We start from the raw sequence: 7,195 nt of genomic DNA, 5'->3' as shown, positions 1-7,195 counted from the left end.
ATATTTACTGAAATAAAAGTGACAGTAGAACTTAACATTCACCTGAGTAATATTGTTTCGACAAAAGTAGTACGATGGAACCTCCACAAAACTAGCATTCATGGATAAGCTGCTATTGTGGAACCTTTTGTTACGGAAGCTGATCTTGAATGTGGTATAGCCCGATGTGATATCGTTTAAGTTATTTCCTTCGAATGGCCGGGTGTATGTATGGAGAATGATTATGGCGTTGAGTGCTTAAGTGGACGCCAGTATCGGAATTGGGTTGCCCAAGTTTTGCAGTGTCTACCGTATAGTCAATTGTATATAGACTATAAGTATAAAGTATAAAGTTGGCTTCAAATTGTTGCTTCAATTGATTGTAGAAATCACTTGGTTCAGGTTTTCGTCCAAAAATCTCAGAAGTGCTACAATGCCGGATTTTTTGTTGAAAGGATCAAAACGGCAATATATTATTGATTACTCTTTGAAATTTATGTGAATAAATTAACTTTGAAACATATGAAAAGGAAAGGAAATTACTATTATTTATTTTATTATTTTTTATTTTGTTATTACTTGTAATATTATCATATGTATAAAAACATTATATATATTATACATTAAAGTAGAGAAAAATCAATTAAAAATTGATTCTTTATTTTTTGGAGTGATACAGGAGCGGCAAAACAAACTAACAAAAGTTAACAGACATTTGTTTCCTTTGTATCTTTTTGGAAAACGGTTGGGACAGACTAATTGAAACGTCACAGTTGATAATAACAAAGGAAAGTGCTTCCGACATAATGTAACTTTGCTAAAGGGTAAATTTATACGTACTATGCGAACTAAAAGTATAAAGGCTTTGAATTAATTTGGAGATATTTTTCGGATAATTTAATGCTTTATTGTGAAATGTATTATATATAATTTTTCATCGCTAATCACTAATTTTTCTTGTTTTTTTTATTTGAAGTTTGGATTCCACATTGTAAAAGTGTGTAGAATTTATTTAAACTTTCAGATGACAAACAATTCAAATGATTACTTCATTTGCAGACACGGACTGACATTAAATTACTCGGTTCACGAATGTTATATTTATTGTTAACTTATATTGCTCCGCGGTTCCATAAAACACTTCCGTTTCATCATTAAACTCATATTCTCTCCATTTGAACATGCTATAATCTTCTCCTTCTTGCTTGGTGCTTTCAGGAGTCAACGGCCCTACTGTCTCGCGCGTTTTTCTTCAATCGCTGTGAGTAATAAGGTAACATTTTTAACGACTGGAACCTAACGTTAATCTATGGAATGTTTGCCATTTTAAAGATTAAAGAAAATTGCGTTTTATAATAGATATAGGATCATATTCATTACCTTACAGACCCATGAGGATTTTCTAACTGATAAACTAACTGTTGTTATTGGAGTCGTAAGATGAATATTATGGTACTATTTTTTAAATCTAAGCTGGTTTTGATCGCATACTCTTTTTAATTTATATATATATATATAATGAATGTTGAATGTCTATTTTCTCCATATACATGATCCATACCCATACTTGTTCCAGATATAATTTATGACCGTTTTCACCTGTCTCTGCTAAGTCTTCTTGCATTGGTCATGTTTCTTTTTGCTGTATATCTCTAATAAATTCCGTAGTGGATCGCTTAGGTCGCTCTTTGTCATTGCTTCTCATATTCTTTTTACATGTATGTTATTTTGTGCTCTATGCGCTGTAAGTATTCCCATCAAATGAGTTGTCTGCTTTCCATATACTCTTCCATCGATTCGACGTCGTCTTTTCTTATTTCTTTACTTCTCCTCATTCTGTCTATCTTTGTTACACCCGAGACTTTTCTGAGGTTTTTGATTTCTGCTGCTTGTATCTTAGTTTAAACCCTCGTTGACAATGCCCCCCTTTTCGCAAATTAATGTTAAGGCTAGTCTCTAAATTGCTTTGAAAACTTCCATTTTAGTTTTCTTGATATTTCCTATTGACGAATTAAAAAAGCCATCAGTGATATGTGTGATGTTTCTGACTTTGAAAGAGACTAAATTATTGGTGCTTCGTTAGCGGGCGTATCTGTAAAGAAAGCGATTAAATTGATTATTTAACAGAAACTCAACACTCACTCGAGTAATATTGTTTCGACAGAAACAGTACGGTGGGAGCATTATTAAGCTAACATTCCTGGAAGAGCTGCGATTGCGAAACCTTTTTTATGAAAGCTAAGATTAAGCTGAAAAAAAAGTGGTGCAATAATTATAAAATCTGGACAGTTGATGATTGAAAGAATTTGGTATGGCCCGGTGAATCATCGTTTAAATTATTTCCTGCAAACGGATGGGTTTATGTATGGAGAATCACAAAAGAAATTTCAGAAGCCTATGATTCTGATTGCTGGTTTCTACAGTTGAAATTGAGAAGGAGTGTGGTATTCAGTTCGCTTTCTCTTTTACAACATTAGCAATATTACTGCGAATGAATATATCGATAATCTTAATAATGAGGTTTTTGCTATCACTAACTTATTGCTGTCAACCTCCGCTATAATCCAAAATGATAATGCGTCCATATACATAGCCAAAAACGTTTAATCTTAGCTTAAGGAGCATCATAATATCATTAAATATATTGTCAGGCCAGCACAATTGTCAGACCTCAACATAATTGAACCGTTGTGGAGACTAGAGGGTGAGGAGTAGGTTTAGGGAAACATTCGATTGGAAACTATTCAGACAAACTACGAATGTATTCCGTGAAGAATTGCAGATGTTTTAAAAACATTTATTCAACACCTTATGATAAATAAATATTGTGTATATATTAGATGTTTAAATTATTTTGTTTATCCCCTCTAAACCTAGATAAGTTTATAAGAAATTGTAAAAAAATTGTAAGTCATTTGGCAACGATTATTAATAATGTATTGTTGTTCCATATTATTGGAAATTGGTGGAAAATTAAATATGTCTCTCAGAGTATTGTTAATAAATAATCTACAATGATGCGATGTTAATTTACTACATGAAAACGATTGCAAAAATATAGATGTAATGATTTTTTGAGGAATTCTAGAACCTGTGCTTATAACTTGTAACAATTCAAAATCAAGAATAAAAAATCTACAATATATACTACAATAACAGGTAAATTGAAATGTTGCCTGCCTGACATATAGATGGCGCTACTAGAATTAAATCCATTTGTTTTTTACTTAGCTCTAAATTTGACAGCTGTTGGATTATTAGTTTGTGAAATATAGCATTTTGAGTAAAGCAACTTTTGTTATTATGAAAAAAATTGATAAAAAGGAATTTCTCATATTGATAAAATATTGCTTTTTGTAGGGAAAAAATAGTGTTGAGGCAAAAACTTGGCTTGATGCCGAGTTTCCGGACACTGCCCCAGGAAAATTAACCATCAAGGATTGGTATGCTAAGTTTGGACGTGGTCAAATGAGCACCGAAGACGTTGAACGCAGTGGACGCCCAAAAGAGGTTGCTACCTAAAAAAACATTTAAAAAATCCACAAAATGATTTTGAATGACCGTAAATTGAAATTGAATGAAGAAGCAGACACTCTAAAGATATCAACTGAAGGTGTACATCATATCATTTACGAATATTTGGGTATGAGAAAGCCCTGTGCAAAGTAGGTGCCACCCGAGCTCACTTTTGACCAAAAACAATGACGAGTTGATGATTCGGCGCAGTGTTTAACAGCTAAATTTAAGCAGCAGTGTAAGATTATCAAGCGTAATAGACCTGAGTTTTTGCGTTTATATGTGACAATGGATGAAATATGGCTCCATCACTTCACTCCGAAGTCCAATCGACAGTCATCCGAGTGGACTGCACACGATGAACCCGCTCCAAAGCGTGGGAAAACGCAACAGTCGACTGGCAAGGTTATGGTGTCTGTATTTTGGGATGCGCATGGAATAACTTTCATTGACTACCTTGAAAAAGGAAAGACCATCAACAGTGACTATTATATAGTGTTATTGAGCGATTTGACGGACGAAATCGGCGAAGAACGGCCGCATTCGAAGAAAAGGAAAGTGCTGCTTCACAAAGACAATGCATCATGTCACAAGTCACTGAAAACGATGGCAAAAATTCATGAATTGGGCTTCGAGTTGCTTCCTCATCCACCATATTCTCCAGATCTGGTCCCCAGCGGCTATTTCCTGTTCTCAGATCTCGAAAGAATGCTCGCTGGGAAGAAATTTTCATCGAATGAAGAGGTAATCGCCGAAACTGAGGCCTATTTTAAATCAAAGGACGAATCGTACTACAAAAATGGTATCGAAAAATTGGGGGGTCGCTATAATCAGTATATCACTCTTGAAGGGAATTATGTTGAATAAAAAATAACTAATTTTGTCAAATAAATGTGTTTTACTGTGGTAGGTCGGGAACTTTTCAATTGACCTGTTTTCCTGACCTGTTGTATTTTGAAGCACCATTATGTAATTTTTTAACTATATTTTTGACAACTAACTAAACATCTTAATGGATTGTTATATAGTTGTTATATTTAATGAAGGGCTAGTTTCATTTCCACGGTCATAAAAGCTAATTTATACAATTATTTTATATATATTCAACAATCAAAATATATTTCTCCGCTTAAATTGCGTAAATGTTATAAACTTCCAATCCTGATTATAAATTTCTAGATAAGTTGACTACTTTAGCATAAGATATAATTATTTTATCAGTAATTTAGTTCTCAAGTCGTTATCGCAGTCAATGACAACATTTGCATTGTTATATGGCAGCTATTATCAATAAACTTAATTAGAAAGAAACTAAACAAATTAAGTGGCCTTTATAGATCGTGTTGTGGTTCCATTATCGTCTATCGATACTAGTTTCAGTACATATCGTTTAATTAAATATAGTTACTATTTTAAGCTCACTCAACTTACATATGTTTAAAAATAAATCTTAGATGTTACTGATTAATATATTTTCTACAGATTTAGATTCTTGTTATCTTGAATATCTCATTTCTATGAAATACATTTGATTTATTTTTTATATTTCTAGAACAATTTTCTAATTTTCGAGACAACTTTTGCAGAATTAACAAATTGGATCGTATACCTTGAAAGTTGTGTTAGGGATCCAGTCATCATATATAAATCGAAAACAAAACTTATAATGGTTTATTAACATTGCAGTAAACTCCATAATCTGCTTCATCTGAAATCACTGTCAATATTTAGTTATTATTCCATTTGGATCAAGTTTATTTAGGAGATTGTATAAATCATCGATTCAAGGACCTACCAAGAATGAAGAAAAAGAAAAAAATAATGTTAAGTGATTAAAATAATCTGCCAAATTTACCTAAACTGATATTTTATGAAACAAGATATTTTAAAAATGGATGAAAACTGTAAATTAAATAAATTGTATAACGCCTAGTTTTTCTGACTATACAAGTTAGTTACGAGCTTTTGATATCTTTAAAGAAAGTGTTTAAATCTATATAAATAATTAAGTTAATAATTACTAATTAATAATTATTGATTATTGAAAATGTCTTTTAGCGGGTTGCTGCCATGCTAAATGTGGTTACTGTGATTAACGTTGCTTACAAAATGAAGAATAATACGTTAGATTTACCGAATAAAACCCGTCTACATACAAAGTGGATGATGAATCTTGACCATCTTGATATTGGCTCTATTCGAGAACAAATGTACGAAATGTATAAGAACAGTAAGTACACGAACTATTTTATCGATATATACATAATTTAATAAAATTATTTTAGAGAAAATTTTCTCTCTGGAAAGGGTACGTAGAAGAATTAGGGACATGCAGCTTTTTGAGGTTACATTCCTCAAACATCCTTTTAAACATTCTTACAGGGCATAGAGTTTAAATGGTGTAAAGATAACCCTCGGAGAGGTTTAATGGAACTTTCATATATTACCTTAAAAATAATTCAATTAAAGGCATAAAATAATTTTGAATATTTCAAAATGGCTCATTGTAGCACTCCTGGCAAGACAGTAACAAAAAAAGTGTAAAGACAATAAAAATTGATGGAAAAGGTAAAAGTTACAATAACATTCAATTGGGTTTTGTTGGCCGTTATATTTATTAATCGTTAGTTAACAGATATATTGCTGGTTGAGAAAGATATTCCATCAAAAACTGTTCGGATATGTGGAAGGAAGCATTGTCAATCATAACAACTTCGGTTTGGATGAACTCGACAAGACATACAAAGGAAGTAATTGATAAATGGTGGAATTATGAACATGTTTTGGACAGGTTAGAAATTAACAGTTTAGTGATTGAATTGGACAGTGACTCGTAAAGTTAAAGTGACTGAAGGAAACTTTCAGGACATGCGATGGACATGAAATTCCTGAGACAGAGTGATGAGAGTGGAAACAACTAAAAGTATGCACATAATTAATCGAATATAATTGTAAAAAATGGTATTGTAGGGCGTAAGAGATTCGTGCGCACAGATACCAATGTAATTGATCAAAATTAAACATGACCATTAGGTTAGAACATATGAGGAGAGATTGAATACTAACTGTTTTGTAGATATGGTATGCATTAGATAGAATTTAGTGATTAATTATATCAAGAATGGTGTACACAGGTAGTAGCAGAAGAAATAAAAATACAATAATAGCAAGGTGACTTGCCAAGTAGACACACCATCGAAGGAAACAAGCACCAAACGTAAAAAGCAAATATGCTCTCGAATGAAAGTAAAATACGTTTCTCAGATATACAATTGTTAATTAGGTGGATTAGGCCTCCAGGGAGATAACACTACATAAAAAACGCGCCTAGAAACTCTACCTCGTGGTGTGGAAAAGAGTTCAATGTAAATAAAACAAATCTAACCTAAAAACTATTAAACCTGTGTCCTTAATTGCAGTTTTAAGTCCTTCGATAATATATGTATTAGATAACTATAATGTTAAAATAAATTATATTTGATAATATTTGTGTTCAATTATTTTATTTAGATTAGAATTTCTTGTTTCCAAACTGAACTAAAGTTCAGAGTTGATAATTTGAAATAATTGCGGAACATTGGAATTTAGTTCAAGTATAAGATATTTTGAGGTGTTGGGATATGGAAGATTTTTTACCAATATATCAGAGTGTATATACTTAATTCTCTTATTTCTATACATTTAGGTTACCTCTGATGTG

General features: G+C 32.1%; 1 long non-coding RNA gene across 1 annotated transcript; it reads left to right on the top strand.

The window, feature by feature from the left end:
- The first annotated feature begins 5,872 nt into the window (after positions 1–5,872).
- LOC143191238 (uncharacterized) lies at positions 5,873–6,893 on the top strand. Its single transcript, XR_013004453.1, has 3 exons — positions 5,873–6,286; positions 6,361–6,576; positions 6,630–6,893. It is a non-coding gene; the product is annotated as an uncharacterized LOC143191238 (long non-coding RNA).
- The last annotated feature ends 302 nt before the right edge of the window (positions 6,894–7,195 follow it).

This window comes from Rhynchophorus ferrugineus, unplaced genomic scaffold (assembly GCF_030347505.1).
Source record: "Rhynchophorus ferrugineus isolate W39M unplaced genomic scaffold, kcgeb_rfMv2 rfM2, whole genome shotgun sequence".
Taxonomy (NCBI): Eukaryota; Metazoa; Arthropoda; class Insecta; order Coleoptera; family Curculionidae; genus Rhynchophorus; species Rhynchophorus ferrugineus.
This window is presented reverse-complemented; position numbering and strand designations above follow the sequence as displayed.